The sequence below is a fragment of the Stegostoma tigrinum genome, chromosome 23 (genome assembly GCF_030684315.1).
Source record: "Stegostoma tigrinum isolate sSteTig4 chromosome 23, sSteTig4.hap1, whole genome shotgun sequence".
Taxonomy (NCBI): Eukaryota; Metazoa; Chordata; class Chondrichthyes; order Orectolobiformes; family Stegostomatidae; genus Stegostoma; species Stegostoma tigrinum.
In genome coordinates, this window is record NC_081376.1 from 42,170,480 (window position 1) to 42,197,606 (window position 27,127).

The window sequence follows — 27,127 nt, forward strand, 5'->3', positions numbered from 1 at the left end:
TCTCTGAGAAGACAAGTTTACTGTCAATTATCAGGTCACTGTTGGGAAAGGCTGATAAACCGAAGCTGAAATGCTAAACAGGCCTCATAATGAGCACTGACAGCCAAATTAAATGGCAATCAACTTAATGATCTTCAGCCATTGAGTGCAATCTTCAAATTCATTACCAAGATGGAAACTCGCATCAAGTGAGGTTGAAACGGAATTGGTTAAGATCTTGTCTTGGCCGCCTGAGGAGTTCTTTAGTGCTTAAAATACTTGGGGAAAATCACCCACTATAAAAGGAAACAAATCGGAATATCAGAGATAGTAGAAACTGCAGATGCTGGAGAATGTGAGATAACAAGGTGGAGAGCTGGATGAACACTGCCAGCCAAGCAGCATCAGAGGAGCAGGAAGGCTGACGTTTCAGGCCTAGACCCTTCTTCAGAAACATAACATAGTGCCTGGAAAGTTGCCACTGATAATAGCAAAGGAGGAGAGAAACCTTTCTGAAGAAGGGTCTAGGCCTGAAATGTCAGCCTTCCTGCTCGGCCTGTTGTGTACATCCAGCTCTACACCTTGTTATCTTAAATTGGAATAGCACTTGGCTTTGTACCATAAGAAAACTTGTCATAGGATCTTGTGATGGCATGGTGGTGTCCCAACTTTTGAGCCAGGTCTGGGTTCATGTCTTACCTGTTGTGCATTTGTCATAGCTTGTCCAAATATGTTGATTAAAATAACTAAAACTTGTCACAATTCCTCGTTCGTATCATGCTCTTTTTTCATTCCAGTTCACAAGGACTGAGATTTTTTTGTATCCATGACTCATGTCATTTCACTGCAATGTTAAAAGATAAAGTCGAAGCATGTAATATCATATACTCAACAATGTACCAATCTCGTACCCTGTGAATTTGAGAACATTTTCATCATGGTCCCATTCATCATTGACATGTCAATTGTTTACCACTGCTGAATCCAAAATATCAATCTATAATTTTGTATTCTGGTCTCTTGTGCATCCCTCCTTTGCTATTATCAGTGGCAACTTTCCAGGCACTATGTTCTCCCTTCCCACTATCCACTCCTCTAATTAAATTGCACTCTTTGACTAAGCTTTAAGTCAACTCTACTGACACCTTCTTTCCTTTCAGCATGTATTTTTTGTCTGTTTGTAAAAATAAGCTATGAAATACCCTATAATTTTTTGTATGTTAATAATGGCGTACAAATGCAGGAGGTTCTTGTCATTTAGACTGGCAATCCAGTGAAATATTGAGGAAATATTGCATGGTTGAGCATTTGAGATTCATCTGCTTATTCCAGTGGGCATTAGAAGTCGTTTGCATGACCAATATTATTCCCTGAGTCAAAACCATTAAATTAAAGATCAACTAGTGACTGTTCTCATTATTGCTTGAAACATATGTAAAATAGCTACCATGATTATCAACACAACAGACACTTTACTTCCAATATTTCCAACTGAAGATTCCTGTGGGAAAAAAAAATTGAATCCTTTGATATGTTAATCAAGCTCTTATTCACCAAAGTTATTGTTTGGGTTTTGAGCAACTGGAATGTAAAAATAAGGGTTTTTTTTAAAAGAGTAAACCTCCCTCTGCTTTAGAATGATCAAAATTTTGATCACAATTAAGTCACTGTTTCGCGCAATGTCCTAAATGGATACTTTATTTGAAACAATAAAGTACTGAATTTAATCTGGAAAAAATAGACATTCTAGTATAATTCTACATCAGGTCTCAACAGGCTCTGAAGAAGGGTCACTGGACTCGAAACATTAACTGTTTTTGGTCCACAGATGCTGCTGGGCCTGCTGAGTTTCTCCAGCAATTTCTGTTTTTCTGTTTCAGATCTTCGGATTCGCAGTTTTTTGTTTTATTTGTCTCAATAGGTCCCTTCACTTAGAAAGAGAGGGTGCAAAAACTGGACAATAGCACTGTATATAAATTGGAATTGAGCTACAGAAGCAAAATCTTCCCAGGTCCTCAATGACATGGCCTGTGCGAGATATTTTCTCACCAACCTGTTCAGAGTGGGTGGGACTTGAGTCCAGACCTCCTGGCTCAGGGGTAACGCCACCATCACTGTACCATAACAGCCCCTCATTGATGGTGAGAAATTTAGGAAAATCATATGAGATAATAAAGAATATACTTTACGAAGCAGTAACCAATACAGTCACACTTTCCAATCTTGTTCTGCACATTGAGCCAATTAACAGGGAATGTAGCTCATTATCATCCTCTATATTACCCAATCTCGCCTTATTAATATGGAGATTTCCATTCTCCTACACAGATGGAAAGCTGACACAGACTTCACAACATGGAAATCCGAGTGGATGTCTAGCAAATTCAGTGTGTTTCTCGCTACTCTGGACCTCCATCTTGGACACTATCAAGAGCAGGTTCTAAAGGCAGCTGCTGCTCACACCATTGAGCTATCAACTGGCATCCAACATGTGCCAGTCTCACCACATCACCATGGCACATCCTGGATCCACTTTTATAGTTCTGCGCTATGTTTTCACACTTAGGAGTGCATAGCAACATAGAAAATATCTGTTTTAGGCCATTCAGCTTTTCAGCATTCAATATAATCATGGCAGATTACCCAACACATTCCCTATGCCCGCTCTAGCTAGCATTTTTAGCCAAGATGAATGGAACAATTGAGCTAGCGTTGGCAAAAGTGGTGCCATTCGGGCATGGTAGGTAGTTAATGAAGTAAGTTTGGGCCAATCTTAGGGAGGAAAATTGTTAGGCCTCTTGGAGAAAAACCTCACATCAAACCTGCCGAAAATGAAGCTTCGTCAAAATATGGGTAGATTCAGTCATTGGTCCGTAATATCTGATCAACCTGGGTTCACATCCAGATCCCCACTGACACAAAGCTTTTACTTGGATCACCAAATGTTTCAATGGGACACATTACTTCAAACTACTGACAGGTTTAACACTATGCTTTACATTTGGAAATACATTTATTTACGCAGGTTCATGCAACAGGAAATGTCATGCATTATTGCTAAACTTAAAAAAAACCCTCATTACATAGTCATGCATTGCATTATACACTTACTGGTGTCACTGCAAATTAATTGAAATGGTCACAGGTTCTTGACATACACTGTTGGGAGGCAAGGTCTCCCACTGTTATTCAGCTTGAGGGAGAGAGGAATGTGTTTGAGACTTATAAGTATAGAAAAAGGGAAATATGAGCATATGAATGCAGAGTTCACGAATGTGAAATGGCACATTAGGTTAAAGGACAGGTCAATAGAGATGCAGAGGCAGACATTTAAGGAATTGTTTTAGAATACACAGAATAGATACATTCCAATGAGCAGGGAAATTCCAAGCAACAGGACTACCATCAGTGGTTGACTTGAAGTGTTGAAGACGGTATCAAAATCAAAGAAATAACATACAAATGTGCAAAGAGAGGTGAAAGGTCAGAAGATTGAACAATATCATGAAAACAGAAAAGAATTGTCAAAAATATTAATAAGGCGTCTTTATTGGTTAGTGCATTGAGTATAGGAGTTGGGAAGTCATGTTGTGGCTGTACAGGACATTGGTTAGGCCTCTTTTGGAATGCTGCATGCAATTCTGGTCTCCCTGCTATAGGATGGATGTTGTGAAAACTAAGAGTTCAGAAAAGATTTAGAAGGGTATTGCCAGAGTTGGAGTGTTTCAACTATAGACAGAGGCTGAATAGATTGGGGCTACTTTCCCTGGAGCATTGGAGGCTGAGGAATGATCTTACGGAAGTTTACAAAGTTTTTTCCCCGGGGTGTGGAAGTCCAAAACTAGACGGCTTAGGTTTAAGCTGAGAGGGGAAAGATTTAAAAGGGATCTAAGGGGCAACTTTTTCATGCAAAGGGTGGTGCACGTATGGAATGAGCTGCTAAAGGAAGTGGTGCAGGCTGGTATAATTACAACATTTAAAAAGCATCTGGATGGGTATATGAATAGGAAGGGTTTACAGGGATCTGGGCCAAATGCTGGCAAATGGGACTGGATTAATTTAGGATATCCGGTCAGCGTGAACAAGTTGGACCGAACAGTCTGCTTCCACGCTGTACAGCTCAATGACTCTGTGAGGGAAACATCAGAGTACAAGAAAGCTGGGCAGAAATATTAAAGCTTAAGTTGTTTTTCGAATACTTAAAGAACAAAAATTGTTAAAATCCTGTAGAAAGAAAGTGAGAATGCAGAATTAATAATAGAAAATAAAGAAATGGCAGGTGAATTGAAGAGGCAATTTGCATTGGTTTTCACTACAGGAAACATAAGTAACATCCCTGAAGCAATGACAGATCCAGAAATGGAAGCCTGGGTTGAACCCGGACAAGTCTCAAAAACCAGATTAATGGTCCTGAATAAACAGTCAGACCCGTGAGTAGCCAAGTACCTGGGTTCCAATTGACTTCATCTTAGGGTCCGACAGGAAATGGTTAGTGAGATCCTCATGTATTACTTTTTGATTTTCCAAAACTCCCTGAATTCACTATAGTCTCACTAAATTAGAAGAAGCAAATAGAACTTACGATTTCAAAAAGGAATATAGAAAGCAGGAAGCTATAGGCAGGGAAAATGTTAGAAGCCATTATGAAAGAAGTTATAGCAGGGCACCTAGATGAATTCAAGAAAATCAGGCAGAGTCAACATGTTTTTGTGAAAGGGAAATTATGTTGACCAATCTTTTTGGGTCCTCTGAGGAGTCAACACATGCTGTGAATAAAGGTGATAAATGTACTTCAGTTTCCAGAAGGCTTTTGAAAAGGTGCCACATCGAAGGTGATAGTGGAAAACAAAAGCTTACGGTGCAGGAGGTAACATATTGGCATGGAAGCAAGATTGGCTGGCTAACAGGAAGTGGAGAGTAGGTATAATTGGGTCTTTAATTGGTTGGCAAGGTGTTATGAGTGGTGTGCCACAGTTGTTGGTACTGGGACCTCAACTATTTACAATTTATATGATTGATGTCAACAATTTTGTATGGATGCTAAATTTGGTGACAACACGAAGCTATTTGGGAGAATGAATTGTGAAGAGGACATAAGGAGGCTACAGCTTAAATAGGTGGGCAAGCATCTTGCAAATGGAGTATAATGTGGGAAGATATTAAATTGCACATTTTGTCAGAAAGAAAGAAGTTATCCAAATTGAGAGAGATAACAGGGCTCTGAGATGCAAAGGGATCTGGGTATCCTCATGCATGAATCACATGTTAGTACACCAAGTAATCAGGAAAGCTAATAGAACATTACCATTCATTGTGAGGGAAAGTGAATACAAGAGAAGAATGGTTAATTTTCAGTTATACAGGGAAATGGTGAGATTTCATCTGGTAAACATGCACAATATCTTATTTAAGGTGGCAAACACATCAGACGCAGTTCAAAGAAGATTTATTCGTCTTGTACCTGACATGGGTGGATACTTTTCATGAGGAATTTTTAAAAAATTTCTTTATGGAATGTGGGCGTCAATGGCTAGATTGCATTTACTGCCTATCCCTAATAAAAGGTTGAGAGATCTAGGGCTTTTCTCTTTAGAACGAAGAAGGATGAGAAGTGGCCCGATAGAGGTGTACAAAATGATCAGAGATATAGATAGAGTAGCCAGCCAGAGATTTTTTGCTGGGTAGAGGTAGCTATTACAAGGGGATATAGTTTTAAACTGATTGGAGGTAGATACAGAGGAGATGTCAAGGGTAGGTTCTTTACTCAGAGAGTGGTAAGGGTGTGAAATGCATTGCCGGAGAGGATAGTGGAGTCGGCTCATTTGGGGCATTTAAGTGGCTATTAGATAGGCGTATGGATGATGGTATAAGGTAGGGGTGCAGGTTTAGACAGATCTTGGGATTAGGATAAAAGTTTGGCACAATATTGTGGGCCAAAGGGTCTGTACTGTGCTCTTCTACTGTTCTAAGTCAACCACGTTGCTGTGGGCCTGAAGTGGGCACGATCAGGCATGGATGGCAGATTTTCTTCCCAACAAGATATTAGTGAACCAGATGAGTTTTTATAACAATCAACAGTGGTTGGTTATGAGGTCGCCATTAGGTCAGTGCTTTATTCCATATTTTTATTGAATTTAGATTTCACCATGGTGGGATTCAAGCCCATAAGCTACTATGCCATTGCCTCCCAATTCAACAGGCTAGGCTTGTATCCACTCAAGTTTAGAAAAGTAGGAGGCACCTTGATTGAAATAGACAAGATCCTGATGGGGCTGACAGGGTAAAGGTAGACAGGAAGTTTCCTCTTATGGGAGAATTGAGTAGTAGGGGTCACTGTTTAAAGTCAGGGGTCAAAATTTAAAGAGGTGAGGTAATTTTGTTTTTATTCTCTTAGAGGGTTGAGTCTTTGAAACTGTTCCTGAAATGGGGTGGAATTAGAGACCTTGAACAGTTTTAAGGCAGAGCTGTATGTACTCACGTTAAGCAAAGATGGGGAAGACTCAGACAGGGAGGAATAAAGATTTGGCCAAAAGCAAAATACTGTTGACGTGTGAAATCTGAAATAAAATCAAAATGCTGGAGAAACGCTGCAAGTCTGGCAGAATCTGTCAAGAGAGAAACAGAATGAGCATTTTTGACCAGAGATAATGGGAACTGCAGATGCTGGAGGATCCGAGATAACAAAGTGTGGAGCTGGATGAACACAGCAGGCCAAGCAGCATCTTAGGAGCACGAAAGCTGATGTTTCGGGTCTCGACCCTTCATCAGAAATGGGGGATGGGGAGTGGATTCTGAAATAAATAGGGAGAAAGGAGGAGGCGGAACAAAGATGGATAGAGGAGAGGATAGGTGGAGCGGAGAGTATAGGTGGGGATGCAGGGATGGGATAGGTCAGTCCGGGGAGGACGGAAAGGTCAAGCAGGTGGGTTGAGGTTAGTAGGTAGGAATTGGAGGTGTGGCTGGAGGTGGGAGGAGGGGATAGGGGATAGACTGCACTTGCCCTCACACCTCCTCCCTCACCCACATCCCAGGCCCCAAGATAACTTTCCACATCAAGCAGATGTTCATCTGCACATCTGCCAATGTGGTATACTGCACCCGCTGTACCCGTTGTGGCTTCCTCTACATTGGGGAAACCAAGCGGAGGTTTGGGGACCGCTTTGCAAAACACCTACGCTCAGTTCGCAATAAACAACTGAACCTCCAAGTCATGAACCATTTCAACTCCCCCTCCCATTCCTTAGACAACATGTCCATTTTGGGCCTCCTGCAGTGCTACAATGATGCCACCCAAAGGTTGCAGGAACAGCAACTCATATTCCGCTTGGAAACTCCGCAGCCCAATGGTATCAATGTGGATTTCATAAGCTTCAAAATTTCCCCTCCCCCCACTGCATCCCAAAACCAGCCCAGCTCATCCCGACCAACCTAACCTGTTCTTCCTCTCACCTAACCCTTCCTCCCACCTCCAGCCACACCTCTATCTCCTACCTACTAAACTCATCCCTCCCCGTTGACATGTCCGTCCTCCCCGGACTGACCTATCCCCTCCTCCACCTATCCTCTCCTCTATCCATCTTTGGTCTGCCTCCCCCTCTCTCCATATTTATTTCAGAATCCTCTCCCCATCCCCCTTTTCTGACGAAGGGTCTAGGCCCGAAACGTCAGCTTTTGTGCTCCTAAGATGCTGCTTGGCCTGCTGTGTTCATCCAGCTCCACACTTCGTTACCTCTGAGCATTTTTGACTCCAGTATGACTTCAGCAATGCAAGCTGGAAAAACAGCACCTAATTTTCTATTTTAAAGCCGTTAAGATGTAGACATTAAATTCCACAACTTCAGAATATGATATCTGCATTTGGTTTTCTTTACATCCTCCACCCTCTCCAGCCATGTCTTGTTTATATCTTATTGATTTTGTTCTCAGCTGGGGAGACCTGTTTTCCCCTTCTAGAGCTAACTTACAACTATTGTACACATCACTCACTCATTTACTCCAATTCTCAAAGCTTTTGCCTTCTGTTCTGGGCATGCTCACTATCTATTTCACTTGCTGCCCCTCCTCCTCTACTAACAGAGTAAGAGCCGTAATCTTCCAGTTCCTTTCAGTTTTGAAAAAGAGTCACACTGTGCTAGAACCATTAACTGCTTTTCTCTATCTCTCCATAGTTACTACCAGACCTGCTGAGTTTCTCCAACATTCTTTGCCTTTATGCAGATTTGAAGTTACAATCAGATCAGCCATGATCATATTGAAAGGCTAAGCAGGCTTCAGAAACTGAATGGTGTACTCCTAATTTGGTAACTAATATGTGTGTTTCCATTTGTTAATTTTTATTAGAAAATGAAAGAATAGCTTCTTTGAATTATAAATCTGTATCTACTCCTTGATATAATTTTATGTTGAGAGCATTATCCTATTTAACTTACGTGAGTACATCAAACTATTGTGTGTACAAATTGGGTTGGCTGTAGTGTATATATGTTTACTTATCAAGACAGATCTTGAAAGATCAGATCTATGTTCTGTACAGCTTCTAAATTAACAAAAGAACTAGACTCTACTACAAAGCTGTAGATTTGTTTTGAGAAAGCAAAATGAAAGGTTAAGGCCCGTACTGCAACAATGAAGTTCAGAGCCATGAGAATGATGACTAAACAATGCCAAGCTTAAAGACAGTGGACTAAAGGAGAAATTTACTCTTCTTCCTGCAGCACCAATCTTAACTAATTTCTAAAAATCTACTTAGAACTCTCAATACTTTTGCAAATGCTAAGAAATAATAGGCAAGGAAATTGAATTTTCAAATGGCACATTTTCTGGTCAGTGATAGAATATTCTCAGCAATCTATTCAGTAGCCATCAAGTTTTAATTGCATTAAGTGATTATCGAGCTATTCAATGCTTTGACTTCAAGCACTGGTTAGAAGATTATTTGGCATCCAGCAATATTGCACAGCAGCTGACATCTGACCCGAGGCTACTTAGGGCCTGATCTTGTGCTGCACCTTATTAACAATGCATGTGCAAACAATACTGCAGTCTGCTTTTTCTTCACCTCTGTAAACTCAGTATTGTAATGAAAACAATAACTCAAGCCATCAAAAACAGTAAACTTTCCAGTTTCAAACACTTTCATCGGCCATATAAAACATTGAGTGAACTATAAAACAATCACTTGGAAACATTTTCTGCATTTCATGGCGCTTGCCAGATTTGCTTTACTAGACTATTAATTAGATGTCACTAGCTGTTCATGCAAACATTAACATATTTGATAGCTCAATTATGCTGTATTATCCTATTTTCTCTTGTTTAAATGAAACAAAGATTTTAATTGAAATATTTCTGCACGTGCCAGATTTTTCCAAAATCTCATTAAATTTGTGAACAAAAAAGTCTTTAAATGAAAGGTATGTCAAAGTTGCAACTTTGCTGTATGCTAGTGGAATGCAGTGAAGTAATTAGAAAAAAAATCACTGCTGATATCAACAAGACACAAACAGCAAAACAAGTACATATTATCAGGGACTAAAACCATGTATATCCAGTTGGTGTAACAACTTCCATATATGTCAAAATCAAGAATATAAGCACCAAGTGAATTCCTCAACTTAATTACTGCACACTATTGGCTTCTTAATCTGAAACATAACATACTAATGAAAAATATTAAAATCTTTGCTTGAAACTCAAACAATTTCAAGTAATATTCAATGCAGATCCAAAAGAAAGCAAAAGATTTTTGTGATAAATTTGCTTAGGCAAATGGCATATACTTTGTCAATGCATGAAAGCAGCATTATTATCAAAAGTGCATTTATACACAAACATAAATTACCCACCCTATACCACTCACTGCCAACAATGAAGAATCCTGTACACTGAGGCATTCTCAAAATTTTGATATAAAAAGAAATTGCTTGTAATATTTGGTAGGTCAGACAACTTCTTGGAAGGAGAAAAAGAGTTGATGTTTCAGATTGATGATCTTTATGCAAAACTAGAGGACATCTGAGATGAACAGCTTTTGAGTAAGTACAAGTCAAAGAAAAGACAGGTAGGAGAGAAAACTATAATAGTGGTTTTGATCTAATGGTGTTAAACTCCAATACAGAGTATGGGAACATGCCAAGTATAAAGATACGATATTTCTCCTTCAGTTGCGCTAAATTTAAGCACAACATAACCTTTTCCAATACATCTGCTTTCCTGGTATCGACAATGTATTTTGGTGAAATTTGAAAATTATGAAAATGAACAAAATTCAACAAGATTTCCATTTTAATTTGGGGTCGCACAATGGCTCAGTGGTTAGCACTGCAGCCTCACTGCACCAGCGATCGGGTCCGATTCCAGCCTTGGGTAACTGTCTGTGTGGAGTTTGCACGTTCTCCACGTGTCTGCGTGGGTTTCCTCCGGGTGCTCCGGTTTCCTCCCACAGTCCAAAGATGTGCGGGCGAGATGGATTGGTCATGCTAAATTGTCCATAGTGTTCAGGGGCGTGTGGGTTATAGGGGGATGGATCTGGGTGGGATGCTCCAGGGGGCGGTGTGGACCTGTTGGGCCAAAGGGCCTGTTTCCACAATGTAGGGAATTGAAAAGCTAGGTGATGTTCCTCATGAAAATAATTGAATTCAACAAATTTAAGAAGTGACAATTATTTTCTTTGTAAGACATAGACTTTAAATTGTTTCTTAAAATAACACATGAAAACCAAAAATATCCATAAACTGATTCTTTTCAACTTATTTTTTTCTCCGCGTAATTACACAGAACTGAAAATGTTCAGTAATGTGCAATTTAAATCCTTAAATTCAAGCATCTGCTGAGTCAAGCTCAGAGTTGTTGGGAGTTACAATGCATTGGTCTGCTCTAATGCAAAGAAGCTGTATGGCTCAGCTAACATATATACTGTACTATGCATGTACTCCATAATTCTAACTGACCATGAAAATATACTGTGGCTGTACATTACAGTGTAATTTATTTCTTCCCCAATTATGTAAAGCCAGAACAAAAATGATATCGGAGTACAATTACTTTACTGCAGTCACAGTTAACAGAGTCTAACAGAGGATGTACATGCATTACTCGTGCAAAACTAGTACAAGTTTGATACTGATAAATATGACAATACATTTACACTCATGAAGGCCTGATGCGTGTAACCGTTTTGACAGAGTTCTATGTCCTGCTTTTTATCGTTAGAAATTAGCAGTTGAATCAACAGCGGTTCAGCGATACTGGCTCTGAAGAGTTTTGGAGTTAGGGATCACTAAGATTATGAGGGCTGGGATTAAGAACTTTTACTAATTTAGTCCCTCACTAATTGTATTTCTATCCTTACATTGTATATATACACATCAGTTGTTTGAACTTAAGATTTGTGTTTACACCTTGTTACAGCACAGACGGCTTCTGTGGAATAGCCCAAATGACCATTGTGTTGATATTAAATGGCTGAGGTCATTCTAATCACACATCCAGTTTCAGTTTGCATTTTGTTTTGAAACTGAGTTTTTGCCTTTTCCCACACAAGTTACTGTTTGTCAGCACATGAAACAAGGTCTCCTGCGGACAATGGTTTGGATCTTCTGAAGCATAGCAATCATTGGATTGCTGCTCCATTCAAACACGCTGGTTAGGCACTGCCCCCAGCATCTTTTGAGACTTCCTAACCAAACATGTAGCATACAGAGTGGGGTTGGAGGAGGGGTTGGTGGGACAGAATAAGTCTGATTTTTATGGCACAAGCAGTCGAAAGGTTTTTACAGGTCCAGGTTGAATGTTAGTGAATGGGTCAATGGATAAATGAGTAGGATTGTACGGTAAGTGAAGAGGATGGGCAAGATGACATGTGGCAAGGATGGCAGATGGGTGCAGTGGCAGTCGGAGGTGTTAGTAAGAGCAGTCAGTGTGAGTATGGGTTTGGGGGCTGTTCAGTAGTTATCCAGGAGTTAGACAAGATTTTAATCTGGCTAACATTTCTATGATAATTGTCCAGTTAAGAACATCAGACCGTTTTAAGTCTCTAGGCATTTTGAAAAATGTACTTTCCCAGGCAATTCAGGACTTGCGCAAGGCTCTGATGATCTGGGGACCAGAAGATTTAGGCTGTTATCATAGCTTTAAATTGAGGGGTGAAAGATATAGGACAGATGTCAGAGGTAGTTTCTTTACTCAGCATGTAGTAAGGGTATGGAACGCTTTGCCTGCAACGGTAGTAGATTCGCCAACTTTAAGTACATTTAAGTCGTCATTGGACAAGCATATGGAAGTATATGGAATAGTGTAGGTTAGACGGGTTTCAGATTGGTATGGCACAACATCGAGGGCCGAAGGGCCTGTACTGTGCTGTAATGTTCTATGTTCTATCATTTCATTTCCCTCTATATAAGGCTTCAGTATGTAGCCAACAAAAGCAAACTTATTTAATATACAATATACATAGTTACAAATTTATGAACTTTTTTTGTTGCTTTGTGAAGTGCAATTTACCTGCTGCAATGCAAATTTTACATAATTTCTGACTCAACAGATATATTCACAAACACGTTCATGTGAGAATGCATTGGTCTTATTATCGGTAAGGTCTTTGAAAAATAAACTTTTGAAGACTACAGTCTTGATTCCTGTTTGGCAATTCAAACAATGAAATGTTTCTTTTATAAGGTATTCCACTAAAATCATCTAGGTAAGTGGTGACTCTTCTATCCCTATATTTTGTCATTTATTCTCCCTCTTTGCTTAGTCATCTTACGTGAGTTGCCTTTAAAAAGGACATCTCATCATATGTCTTTAAAAATATAAGCTTTTCCGATGTCTCAGCGGGTGTTGCTTTGTGCTGTGCCATAAAAACAATTGCATGCATAGCTGAAGAGAGGTGTGTTTGAGGGAGGCTTTGAAGTCTGCAGGGCACTAGGACCTGTTCTAGAACAAAAGGATGTGTGTCGGAGAGATTAGCTCCACCTAAAATGACTGGCACCAAAGTCCTGGAATCAAGAATAGAGCAGTGGGTAATCATTTAAATCAAAGTACTTGGGGGTGGAGTGGACAACTGGAATGTAGAGTGGATGAAAGAATCTAAGCACAGTTCAGCAAATAAGGAAAGATGAGAAAGGTGTCAAAGGGATAACAATGTTATAAGATTGAAATGCTTAGTATATATGCATGAAGCATTAGGGATAAAAATCAGGAAACTAGAAGCACTAATTACTGTATAATTACTATGATGTTTTAGGTTAGGCAGAAACTTGGCTTTCAAATCTGGCAGTACAAGGAGCTAAATATTGCTGGCTACAAAATGTGCAGACGAGATAGAGAAAGCAGAAAGGGCGGAGGGCTGCATGACTCAGTGGACAATTACAGCACTAAGAAGAATATCAAAGATGCTGTTCAAACGGAGTGTCTCTGAACTGAACTGAGAAATCATCAGGGCTCTGCAACAGTAGTGTACATCAATCATGGACTACCAAATAGCTGGAAAGAAACAGAAAGAGAAGTATCTGCAACACCAAGAGATTTTCAAAAGTAACAAGGCAGTAATACCAGCAGACTTCAACAATTGGCATACAGCCTGCTGAGAATACCACTCAGGAATAATGTGGGTTCAAGCCAAGATATAAAAGGTTTGAAGGTGGCAGGGGCGAGGAGAGATAAAGAGGAGAAGAAATAGAGGGAAAGGAGAAGGGAAAGAGGAGAGGAAAAGAGAAGCGAGAGAGGAAAAAAGACAGAAACAGAAAGAACATGGAAGGGGGTGAGCAAGTGCTGGGGTGGGGGCAGCGAGAGCACGGGGGCGGGGGGAATAAGAGTATGGTGGGGGCGGGGGGGTCAAACAAGAGTGAGACAGCGAGAGAAAGTTCTAAATCCTACCTAAACCTCTTCTGGAATATATTGTTACTGCCAGACAAGCACCAAACAGACACCAGCTAAATTAGTGAAGCTACAATATAGGATGACATGCATGCTCAACAACGAATTAGCACACTATGAACAACACTGAATATGCCACAACTAACAAATCAGATGAAACACTGCAGTACTGCTACATACAGACGTGAATACTTGTGTGCAATTAAACAAAAGGAGGAGGTAGTTCCAGGAATATCCCCATCCTTAATGACAGCAAAACACAGCACGTTAGTTTAAAAGACACGGCTGAAGCCTTTGTAATCATCTTGAACAGAAGTGCCAAACAGATAATCCATCATTGATAACACTGTGTGGAGTTGGAGGAACACGGCAGGCCAGGCAGCATCAAAGGAACAGGAAAGGTGACGTTTTGGGTCAGCACCCTTCTTCAGAAATGGGGGAGGGGTGCAGGTCTGGGAGAGGGAGGCTCTGTGCTGGAATAGGCTTGATTGAAGAGCCAGAAGGGCCACCTGCCTTCTCCAGCCCTACCCCTCCTCTATTTATTTCAGAGCTCCGTTCCTCCTTCCCCATTTCTGAAGATGTGCAACATCAGCTTTCCTGCCCCTCTGATACTGCCTGGCCTGCTGTGTTTCTCCAGCTCCACACTATGTTATCTCCAACTCCAGCATCAGCAGTTCTTACTATCTCCGATAACCCATCCTGGCCCCTTCCAACGATCTCCAGCATCATACAGACCAGTCTCCAGTCAATTCAAATTCAGTTGGCTGAATGCAATAGTGACACCAACAAAGATGAGTTCAATTTCCACACTGTCCAAGGTGCCCACGAGGGTCCCATCTTCTAACCTCATCCCTCATCTGAGGCATGGTGGCTCTTGAGGTTAAAGTGATCACCAGTTGCCTGTTTGTATTGAGAGGGCAGCCCCATTATCCTCTGGGACCACAGGAACTGTACAACTGACCCTAATTTGTACAAAGAAATAGCTGAAGACACTGAATGCATCAATTCCTCACTTAAAATCCTAGCTGTATTTTCTAAAAATACAACTTTAAGCAATTTAGGATTAAATCAGATTTTCCCATAAAAGTTCATGTATAAATTTGAGTTAGGTTTCAAAATGAGTTTCTCTCCTGATCCTGAGCAATTCTCTCGCCACCATGATCTCCAGTTAAGTCTCTACCTAATCTCTGCTGCCCGGGTGTGGAAACAGAGAATCAGTTATATTTTTGGCTATTTGGAACAAGATAACAAGCAGGACAACAGGCATGACAGGCAGAAGCTAGCTGGAAGCAGGGCTACAAGTGGGAGCAGGCATGGGGTGAGGATGGAGAGGATGGGTTGCAGACAGGATCAGGATCAGGGTTGCAAATAGCCTAACTATCTTCAGCTGCTTCCTCCTTGTTCTATCATAAAGTCAAGAAAGTGGGAATGTTCAATGATAATTGTGCAATGTTGAGTTCCAATGGCAATTGTTCAGATAAAGAAGCAGGCCATGCCTGCGTGTAGCATCAGCTCAGCAACATTCATTTTGGGGTTAAAAAGTGGCAAGTAACATTCATATCACACAAATTGTGATTGCTTACAATCTCCAACAAAGAGTCTAACCAGTGGCTCTCAACATTCGATGTCATCAGTATCACTGAATATCCATCACCAGCAAATTCTCTGGGGGAAAACTCATGATTAACCTGAAACTTAACTGGAGCTGTCACAAATACTGTTGCTTTAAGTACAGGTCAGAGATCGGTGACAAGCAACTGATCTGTGAGCTCCCCAAAGGCTTTACACCGTTGACAAGACGCAAATCAGGTTGAGTAGAGTTCCAGAAACACACAATGAACATGACACCATCCAGGCCAAAACAGCCCAATTTGCTCGGCATTCCATTCAGCTTCTTGAGCATTCACTTCTTCCAGTCAGTGCACAAGACAGCAAGTGCTGTTGCATGTACCAGTACAAAAACTCTATTCCCGCAATTCACCAAGCACTTTTTTTGACAGCACTTTACAAACCAAGAAGCTTTACTGCCTAAAACGACAAGGACAGTAAGCGTAAGTCATACACCATCCCTGGGCGGAATTGTGTTTTCTTCACTGTCACCGAGTTGAAATCCAAAGCATCCTTCCTAACAGCAGTGCTGTTATAGCTATACCAATCAGTTTCAGAAGGTGGCTCATCAGTACATTCTGAAAGGCAGGCAGAGAAAGGGAACACATATTGGCGATGACAAAGTGTGGAGCTAGATGAACACAGCAGGCCATGCAGCATCAGAGGAGCACAAAAGCTGACATTTCGGGCCTAGACCCTTCTTCATAAATGGGGGAGGAGGAGAGGGTTCTGAAAATAAATAGGGAGAGAGGGGGAGCTAGATCAAAGTTGGACAGTGGAGAAGATAGGTGGAGAGGAGACAGACAAGTTAAAGGGGCAGGGATGGAGCCTGTAGAGGTGAGTCTAGGTGGGGAGGTAGGGAGGGGGTAGGTCAGTCCAGGGAGGATGGACAGGTCAAGGGGGCGGGATGAGGAACAATCCCTCTTGCATACCCACACTGGCCCTAAACCCCACCTCTTCCTCCATTACATTGATGACTGTATTGGCATGCCTAGTGCTCCCAACAGGAGCTCAAGCAGTTCATCCACTTCACCAACACCTTCTACCCCAACCTCAAGTTCACCTGGACTATCTCCAACACATCCCTCACCTTCTTGGACCTCTCTGTCTCCATCTCAGGGAACCACCTAGAAACCGATATCCATTTCAAGCCCACCGACTCCCACAGCTACCTAAAATACACCTCCTTCCAAAAATTCTATCCCCTATTCCCAATTCCTTCAGCTCCGCCGCATCTGCTCCCAGGATGAGGCATTCAACTCCCTTACATCTCAGATATCCTCATTCTTCAAGGACCGCAACTTCTCCCCCCGCCGTGGTCGAAAACACCCTCAACCTTGTCTCCTGCATTTCCTGCAACTCATCCCTCACACCCTGTCCCCTCAATAACCACCAGAAGAGAATCTTCCTCGTCCTCACATATCACCCCACCAACCTCCGGATCCAACGCATCATCCTCCGACATTTCCGCCACCTACAATCTGACCCCACCACCAAAGACATTTTTCCATCCCCACCCTTATCTGCCTTCAGAGGGACCACTCCGTGATTCCCTTGTCTGCTCCACACTCCCCTGCAGCCCCACCACACCCAGCACTTTACCCTGCAACCGCAGGAAGTGCTACACTTGCCCCCACACCACCTCCCTCATCCACATCCTAGGCCCCAAGATGACTTTCCACGTCAAGTAGATGTTCACTGCACATCTTCCAATGTGGTATACTGCATCCTCTATGGGGAAACCAAGCGGAGGCTTGGGGACCACTTTGCAGATCACCTACGCTTAGTTCGCAATAAACAACTGCACCTCCCAGTCGTGAACCATTTCAACTCCCCCTCCCGTTTCTTAGACGACATGTCCATCCTGGGCCTCCTGCAGTGCCACAACGATGCCACCTGAAGGTTGCAGGAACAGCAACTCATATTCTGCTTGGGAACCCTGGAGCCCAATGGTATCAATGTGGATTTCACCAGCTTCAAAATCTCCACTCCCCCCACTGCACGCCAAAACCAGCCCAGCTCATCCCCGCGTCCCTAACTGTTCTTCCTCTCACCTATCCCCTCCTCCCACCTCACGCCGCACCTCCATTTCCTACCTACTAACGTCATCCCACCCCCTTGACCTGTCCATTCTCCCCGGACTGACCTATCCCCTCCCTACCTCCCCACCTACACTCACCTCTACAGGCTCCATCCCTGCCCCTTTAACTTGTCTGTCTCCTCTCCACCAATCTCCTCCTCGATCCAGCTTCGATCCGCCTCCCCCTCGCTCCCTATTTATTTCAGAACCGTCTCCCCATCCCCCTTTTCTGATGAAGGGTCTCGACCCGAAATGTCAGCTTTTGTGCTCCTGAGATGCTGGTTGGCCTCCTCTGTTCATCCAGCTCCACACTTTGTTACCTCAGATTCTCCAACATCTGCAGTTCCGATTATCTCTGAATAAATATTGGCATTGAGTATAATTCGCAGATCCTTCAACAATTTAGAAAACAGGACTCCCACCTTGTTGAGGTTAAAAGTAAATTGTGGTAATATCTTTTGGATACTCAATAGTCCCCTGTCCAATTTTAGCAAGTGCCTTATCCAAGGTCTGACAGTCAGTATTAATTATAGATATTATAATGAAAAGGAATTGAGTCAGGCTGTACAATTTCAATATTTTAACTACCAATGCTTCCTGACTTTGTACCAATTAGAAGGGGGGGGGGGGGTCAGAGCGTCAAAGTTGAGGCCAATGTGTCCTTGTCAGTGAACAGGCATCAAGGAAACATCAGTTTCAATTAGCATTAAAGCATCAAGATGAAGGATAGAGTGTTATTGTTATGCATTGCCTAACAACTGATTCGTAGTGCCACTGACAAAGAGCTGTCATTTATTGATGCTGTTAGGGGAACACTGTAGAACATTGAAAAACTTACTCTGCAAGGAAAGGCACAATTGTCTACACTGTGAAGACCATATGTTTAATTCAGAGGAACTCGCATTCAATTAATCTCATTCTGAGTGACATTTAATGAAAATGCAGCACATTCACTGTAAATGCTACCAAATATGCAGCAGCTCAGCCTACTAGAGCCCCAAATGAGAATTAGTGAATAGGCTACAACTGCATCAGTGCTGTTAGATGATACTGTTAACAGCTCCTTCTGATACTTTGCTGATGATTAAGAGGAAACTGATGAGTGTTAGTTCAGACGAGATTTCTTCTTGAGAACAGGACATAACTAGACAATTTTCCAAATTGTCAGGTAGATGCTAGTGGTGTAACTGTGCTGGAGTAGCTTGGCTACAGGCCTGACTAGTTCTGGAGCATAAAGCCTTCAATACTATTGCCAGAACATTGTCAAGATTAATAGCCTCTGCTGTATAGAAATGTTTTTCTTGTTTATTAAGGGAAATGCATCAAACAAATTCATTTGGCTTATATTTTCTTTCCTATCACACTACCTGCGCTATTTCTAAGGTGGAAAAATGACCTGCCGCAGGCTTTGTGTCACGTTGTACCATCAGTTTCAAGATGTGCAACAGAAACCTGAATTGATACTCCGCAATTTCCGCTTACTGCCTGTGGGGATATATGTGTGGAACACAAGCATTTTCAAGAATCAAAACATCAAAATGTAGGAAATTACACAAAATGTGTGTCCTGTTACTTCAATATGGAAATGCTGAAGCATAAAAACAACACTTCCAATACAGCAATAACACGGTGTGAAGCTGGACGAACACAGCAGGCCAAGCAGCATCAGAGATGCAGGAAAGCGCGATGTTTTGGGTCGGGACCCTTCTTCAGAAAAAGGGCCCTGACCCGAAACGTCAAGCTTTCCTGCTCCTCTGATGCTGCTTGGCCTGCTGTGTTCATCCAGCTTCACACCATGTTATCTCAGATTCTCCAGCATCGGCAGTTCCTACTATCTCTGTAACACTTCTAATACAGCACTCATCAGTTGACTACGCTGACTTATTACCGCGTGAACTGCAAAGCTGCAGAAAGAAAAACATAGCTTTCCATCCTCTTTCCACACCTGCAAATGACAAAAAATAGGTAGACTATTCACTTCAAAGAGGAATTACATATACACTTGATAAGAACAAAAAAAATGGGGAAAAGGGGGAATAGTGCAACTAACATAATGGTTATTTTCAGAGCCAGCACAGGTATGCTGAGCTAAATGGTCTCCTTCTATACTTCATCAATTTATGATTCTAATATCAAATTAGAGTATACAGTCAAAAACTTTGGATTTCATGGAAAAATCATCCAAAACAATGTAAAAATAATTATATTGCAGACATATAATTGAAGATACATAAATGACAAACATAAACCACGACATAAATACATCTCTGCCATTCCTGCATCATTCCCTTCAAACTATTCTTTCTAATAGCTTTCAGACCATTTTCTGTTTTTGTCAGTAGTTTTGGTTTTATTGTTTATAGCTGTGGTCCTGTGTCTGGGTACTGTGGACATGTTTCCTGTCAGCAGTTAACAGGCTTTTATTAAAAAAAGTGTTATGGCCCTTGTGTTGTTCGAAAGAAATGACTCTCCGCTCATCAGTAAAAGGAGTGTTGACAGATTATGAGCATTTTACCTTCTGACGGTTTCTGAGATGCTGCTGTTTTCATTCTGTGTGGCTCTCTGTAATAAACTGACAGCTAAGAGAGGAGTGGTGTGATGTTCGAGGAAGATATTGAAAGTGTTCTGCTAGCGTTACTGCAGGTTTTCATAAAAATAAGCTGCACAAATATTGTATATATGGTATACAATTTGAAGAAATTAATGACAATTGAGCTTCTAAATCAGACACATGAGCTCCTGTTAGGGAACTATAGTCATTTTGTGGCCTTTGAATGGCACATTTAATGGGGAAAAGTGGAATAATTTTAAAAGCCTGGAAGTAGGACATTGTGTCTTCAAACTACCTTTGATGTGACCATAAAATATTAATACGTTATTAAACAGTATCTGGTATGTGGTAGAGAATACTTTTTAATAACCTCTCTTAACACTAAAGCTTTTCATATTCAGAACTCTTGACACCGGTCTGTCTTCACACAGTCTTAGAAATGTTTATGCAGATAGAATTCGGAACAACAGACATTTTGGATTAAAGAACAAACAGTAAAACAAAGGTGTGTTCTTTTCTCTCATCTAGCCATTGTCGCGAAGATGTTTTTCACATATATGAGAATCCATACACGCCTCATTTTTCAATTTAGAATTCAAGAATGCAATTGTATTGTCCAGCAGCATAAACAGGACTTAGCTATCAAATTGACATGCACATTCAAACACTCAAGCTACATTACAGCACTGAGTTTCATAAAAATGCAAAACTTCTTTTCATCAGTGCTGGAGGCACTGCACACTAACTCTGAAATTCACTAGGATCAATCTAAATGCTTGACTGTGGAATTCACATCCCTTATTTCACTCACTATGTTACTCATATAAAATTATAGACCCAATTGCACTTCTTCCCCACATAAATAAACGAAGGGTGAAATGATAGAAAAGTCAGGTACCACCCTACTTGAGATTTTGAACATAACTTGGAACAGGTGAGACCATTCTGTTCATGAAGGCACCTTCACTGCTTCATCTTCACAGCATCATCTATTGAGCCAGCTGAATACACTTTAGCCAGTTTAACATGCAAATGGATGGTGCAATGATGCTGACATTTGGGAAGGATCTCATTCCAATCATAAATTGACAAATACAATTCTGCTTTGTTTTAAATAATCATAGATAATATGAGGGGTCACTTTTACAAATGGGCATAGGGGACACTAGGACCCAGTGGTATTATCACCACACTGTTAGTTCAAAGACCCAGTTATGTCCAGGTGATCCAGGTTTGAATCCTGCCACAGCAGCTGGTGCAATTTGAATTCAATAAATATCTGGAATTATTGGAAAAACCCATCTGGTTTACTCATGCCGTTCAGGGAAGGAAACTGCCATCTTTACATGGTTTGGTCTACATGTGACTCCAGATCTGATGTGCTTGACTCTTAACTGCCCTCTGGGCAATTAGGGATGGGCAATAAATACTGGCTTTTATGCAACACTTAGATAGTGTTGTGTGATCGGAACCAGTCGCATGACATTACTTTCGGTGAGGAAAGTGATTTTTTTAAAAAATTTTGAATTTACTCTTATCTACCTGGCTCAAGATGGTATTGTCAATATAACAAATCATCCTCTTTTATGGTATTTCTAAGATAGTATGCTGTTAATTGTGCAGTGATGAGAGAAGCAGCCTATTATGCTTATAAATGGGAACAGCATGCAGCCAGATTAGACACACTGATATTGAAATATTCCCATTAATGAAGTTAAGACCCAGTGTAAAACTACTGGAAAAAAATTCAACCTAAATGAACATGGTAGAAGCAACCTAAACTACAGGACTACCAGAAATAGATTACACCATGAAAGGAAGTGACAATATACTTATCTGCCATAAGAAAATAACTTACTTCGGAGTTACAGGCTTTACACATCACACAAAACATAATTTTGTAGTACCTATATTGAATAACTTGTATGTACTACTGGCCTGGGACTTTAGGAGCATTGATTTTAGTATCTTACCAATAGTCTTTTAAATTACAGTGTTACTAAAACACACTTCAGTAATTTAGTACTGGGAAATCTTAGAATAACAAAATAGGGATACGGCATGTTGGATATAAGGACCAACAATAGTAATTCAACCACCCATCCTGTAAATCTGGGGTCATTACATAATCACTATTTGTCTCTTATGACCAGAAATGAATCCTGTGAGATTTTGAAAAGGATATGTATTTATCCTGTTTACTGTGAGAGAGAACACAGCACAGTACAGGCCCTTCGGTCCACGATGTTGTGCGGAACTTTTATCCTAATCCTAAAGCCTACCTTACCTCCACCCCTACCTTATACCATCATCCATACGCCTATCTAATAGCCACTTAAATGCCCCTAATGAGGCCAACTCCACACTACCCTCTCCGGCAATGCATTCCACGCCCCTACTACTCTGAGTAAAGAACCTACCTCTGATGTCTCTGCTGTATCTACGTCCACTCACTTTAAAACTATGACCCCTTGTAATAGCTATCTCCTCCCTTGGAAAAAAATCTCTGGCTGTCTACTCTACCTATACCTCTGATCATTTTGTATACCTCTGATCATTTTGTACACCTCTATCAAGTCACCTCTCATCCTTCGTTGTTCTAAAGGGAAAAGTCCTAGCTCTCTCAACCCTTCCTTGTAAGACCTTCCCTCCATTCCAGGCAACATCCTGGTAAATCACCTCTGCACCTTTTCCAACACTTCCACATCTTTCCTGTAATGAGGCAACCAGAACTGGACACAATACTCCAGATGTGGCCGAACCAAACTTTTGTATAGCTGGAGCATAACTTCACAGCTCTTGAGCTCAATCCCACTATTAAATGAAAGCTAACACACCATATGCCTTCTTAGCAACTCTATCCACCTGGGTGGCAGTTTTCAGGGAACTGTGGACGTGAACCCCAAGATCCCTCTGCTCCTCCACACCGCCAAGAATCTTTCCGTTAACCCTGTATTCTGCCTTCAAGTTTTTCCTTCCAAAATGAATCACCTCACACTTTTCAGGGTTAAACTCCGTCTACCACTTCTGAGCCCAGCTCTGCATCCTATCAATGTCCCTCTGGAGCCGTCCGCACTGTCCACAACGCGACCCATCTTCGTATTATCTAATTAGGATTGGGAAAATTAAGGTTCTAGACTTGTGTCCCCAGATTTCACCTGAAACTTTAAACATAATCATAGTCCATGAACAAACAGCCCATGTTAAGATTGTAAATGGATTATCAATTACATTATACAAGATAACTATATCTGGGTTGGCGGAATAAAAGAAGGATTATTTTCATAAACTGCATCATCTCTCTCGGTATTGGTAAATAAAAGAATTGTATTTGCATTTAAGAACTAAGCACATTTTTAAAATTACAATTTAGATTGCAAGATTATGCTTTAAATTGAAATGTTAGTTTTAATGTGGTTATGATGAAAATGGCTGGTTGTTCACTATTGTACAGAATTTAAGAAAATGTTTTTCACTATCTTGGGGACATATTGGTCTACAATCTTGATAAATTTCATCAGCAAAAATATTACAGTTTCATTATCCGTACACCATCTACACACTGTTCCTACTTAGCAGTGAAGTTGCGATAAGGCCAATCTTTAAAACTCGGACCATCGGTAGTCGCTAAGTGCTTGTCTTCATCAGTTTTTTATACTAACTTTTAGCACAGGGACACCATAATACAGCATATAAACAGAAACTAAGGTGGAAACCTATTTTACATACCACCATTTATATAAAGCTTTAAATTGAAAAGCACCTCCATAAAAATATCAATTCAATGTAGACAACCAGACAGGAATGTAAAGCATCAAAAAGAAAAATTCCCTAGTCATATGCACATTTGCAAAGTTAACTTTACATTAATCAGAAAATAATTAATGTGCAACAGTGGAGATAAATGTTGAGCACTTAAAGAAAAACATTGCATTAACAAAGCTGATGAACTGTCACTATCAGCTTGTCCAGCCTGCCAGAAATTAATTGGCATTTCAAACTCAGACAGTGCAAAGGGTGTAAAGTCCCCCACTTAGAGTACAAGTAGTGTGCAGTTAGTGCAGCATTACTGTAATCTATGTACAATCACTTTTAAAATTCAGAATATAGGTGTTTGTTTCTCCCTTTTTTTGTCAACATTCACGTTCTCACATTATAACAATGACTATATTTCAAAGTACATACTAACCAGTAAAGCAATTTGAGCTACCCAGTGGTTATGGAAAGTGTTATATAAACGCATGTCTTTTCGTTTCTATCCCTAAAGACATTGACAATGCGCTGAACATTATATATGCAGGCACCAGTCGGTACCCCTCTCAAGTAGTCATTCTGTATCAGTAACTTTGGCTGCCTGCTAACAGGTTTTTTTAGCCTGTTGTGTGTGTATAAGTTAAGGTTGCCAACTATCCGAGATTACCGAGGATTCTGAAGGAACGTGTCCCAGATATGCTGTTGACTAAGATAAGCATTATGTTTCAGATTTCATGCCAAAGAAGCATTCAGCCCCACACCCACTCTGATTGCCCGGCTACTCACACGAAGAGCCACGAATTTCATGAGAAATACAATTGATGCAGGAACTCAGGATATAGGTTTCAAAAGTCAAGAGACATCAGGTCAGGATGACTTGAGAATTGGCTTGGGTTTCCTCCCACAGTTCAAAGATGTGCAGGCTAGGTGGATTAGCTATGCTTAATGTAGGCTTACAGGGATAGGGTGGGGGAGTGGGTCCGAAGGGATACTCTTCGGAGAGTCAGAGTAGACTTAATGGCCAAATGGCCTCTATCTGCACTGTAGGGATTCTATGAATTGATCTCAGAGATTGAGGGTTGAATGATGAGAGATGATGTATGGGATGGGGGGAAATCACTTTGCCTGAGGGTGGGGAGTACTTCAGCAATGCTGATAATAAACTGAGCTTCTGAGAGGGGCATTACAAATACTGAGCTCATTCCCCTTTGAACAATATCTATTTTGTTCTGGAGGGTCCATACCAAAAACATTAAGTACAGAGTGACTGAGACTTCCAATTCAAAGTCAAAACACTTGCACTAATATTAAATACATGAAGATAGGTAGAAACACATTTGAGGCGTGACATGATCATTTCATATAGTTTGAACATTACATGATCTAATCTTCAGTACTGCCTCAAGACACAGATGCCAACTCTTTTCTAGATTCAGATCAGGAAAAGAAAACTCTTACCTAAGGAAAGCTTAGCCCAATTGTAGCCATTTTATTAACAGAAGAATGTTATTAGATAACTCAGGAGAGATTGAGAATGAAGTACCTTTTTGGATTGTCTAGCTCATGACATATGGAAATAATGTTAAATTATTCTTGAAAAGATGAAACATTAAAAACTACCTTTGTAGCATGCAAGTGTCTCTCTGTTTTAACTCTTCAAATGCTTTTGCCTCCTCCACTCCACCTGTATATGATTCCGTGCATGAATCTGTAAAACCTGGATTCCCTTATTCAACTTTCAATTTACTTCTGAGTAATTTTCTGTCTTGCCTTTACCAGATTGTTATGTACATCAATTTCCAGCTCATTAGATAAACACACAATCCATGGAAATAGTCAAGCAATTATAGGGTATTTAATCAAAATGTGAAAGTGATGCAATAAAGTTATTTTAGCTAAAGGAAATAAAACATAAATGCTGTGCTTACTTAAAGGTCATAGGTTTAAATTGTGAGTTGATATTTTTCTTTTATTCCTTTGAGTTTAGAAGGTAGCATCGTGATTTAATTAAGGTATTACAATGACCTAACAGCATAAATAAAGACAAATTATTTTATCTCAAGAGGAAATCCAGAACAAAGGTAATCATATTAAAGTTAGAGTTTGGCAATTTGGAATGAAATCAGAATGCTATTTTGTTTCACAGAAGGAACCTGGAATTCTATTCTTAAAATACTGCAGCTACTAAGCCATTTCAAATTTAAGACTCAGATCGATAAGGGTTTTCTTTTCCTTCGCCAAGGTGGATAAATGGAGCTGAGTTCAGCCATGATTTATCTGAATGAAGAATCAGTTTGGATGGATTAAATTGTTCAATTCTTCGTAAATCCCTCCATTTGCGAGCGTAGTACGTACAGAAACATTATCCTGTTCCTAAACATTTAATATATAATCCAATAATAGGCCTGGGACGTTCAACTGAGCAGAAGTTTGCTCCTTTTTTATTTTTCAAAACGCTTTTTACAATTCGTAGAATACAAACCATGACTTACAATAGCTTAGGCCTTAAATCTGTGTTATAGACATACAGAAGATGACAATAAAACAAGAAATAAAGTATGTTTTGCTCCGTGGACGGAAAATAAGATGAGGACTACCTTCCCCAAAACGCACAACATAGTCGCCACCATCTGAACTCACTGGAGGAGCAAGTCAACACGCTGGACTTGGAGACAGCGCCTGCGCCCAATCCGCGCGCTGCCCTGTGGGTATTGTAGGCCTAGCTTTGTCGCAACGGAAAAACCGGGGCGGCCTGGACTACATGCCCCGAGATACCTTTGGGCCAGCTCGACAAATCAATATTCTGACCGGGTGCGGGGGAGGGAAGGAAAGATGGAAGCGGGGGGGGGATGGAAAAGCAATTGAGGGAGGGAGGGAGTCGATGAGGTAATGGATCGCCGAGCACAGCAAACGCTGAGGCTTTTTAATCTCTGTCCCTTCCCCGCCCCCCGACTCTCTCTTAGCCCAGGGAAGCTTTGATGAGGTCCTACCTGATGAATAGATGAAAGGGAGAGGGAAGGTGGAAAGAAACTTCGATCCTTGTCGTCGCTTTGTTTTTCAACCCGCACACGCGTTCGCCTGGAATGTAGTTTTTTTTGGTGGTGGGGGGGTGGTCGCGGTGTGGGAAGGGTGGGTGGGTAGGTAGGTCGGGAAGTCGAGGGGTGAAGAGGGAGATAGATAGGGCTTGTTGTTGGTGTCTCTCTGAAGGAGTTAAAAGTGTGCGCGAGATGAGGAGAGTTGGTGCGTTGAGCTGTCAGGACCTGCTGCTGGCGGCGGCTGCG

General features: G+C 41.0%; 2 protein-coding genes across 2 annotated transcripts in view; one reads left to right on the forward strand and one right to left on the reverse strand.

The window, feature by feature from the left end:
* LOC125462240 (acyl-coenzyme A synthetase ACSM3, mitochondrial-like) overlaps nucleotides 1-27,073 on the reverse strand; it is a 654,353-nt gene extending 627,280 nt beyond the window's left edge. Inside the window, exon 1 of the mRNA XM_059654111.1 lies at nucleotides 26,837-27,073. The gene's annotated coding sequence lies outside the window, so the exon portion shown is untranslated. The remainder of the gene's footprint in view (nucleotides 1-26,836) is intronic.
* axin1 (axin 1) overlaps nucleotides 1-27,127 on the forward strand; it is a 288,963-nt gene that overhangs the window by 131,118 nt on the left and 130,718 nt on the right. The gene's annotated exons all lie outside the window — the stretch shown is intronic.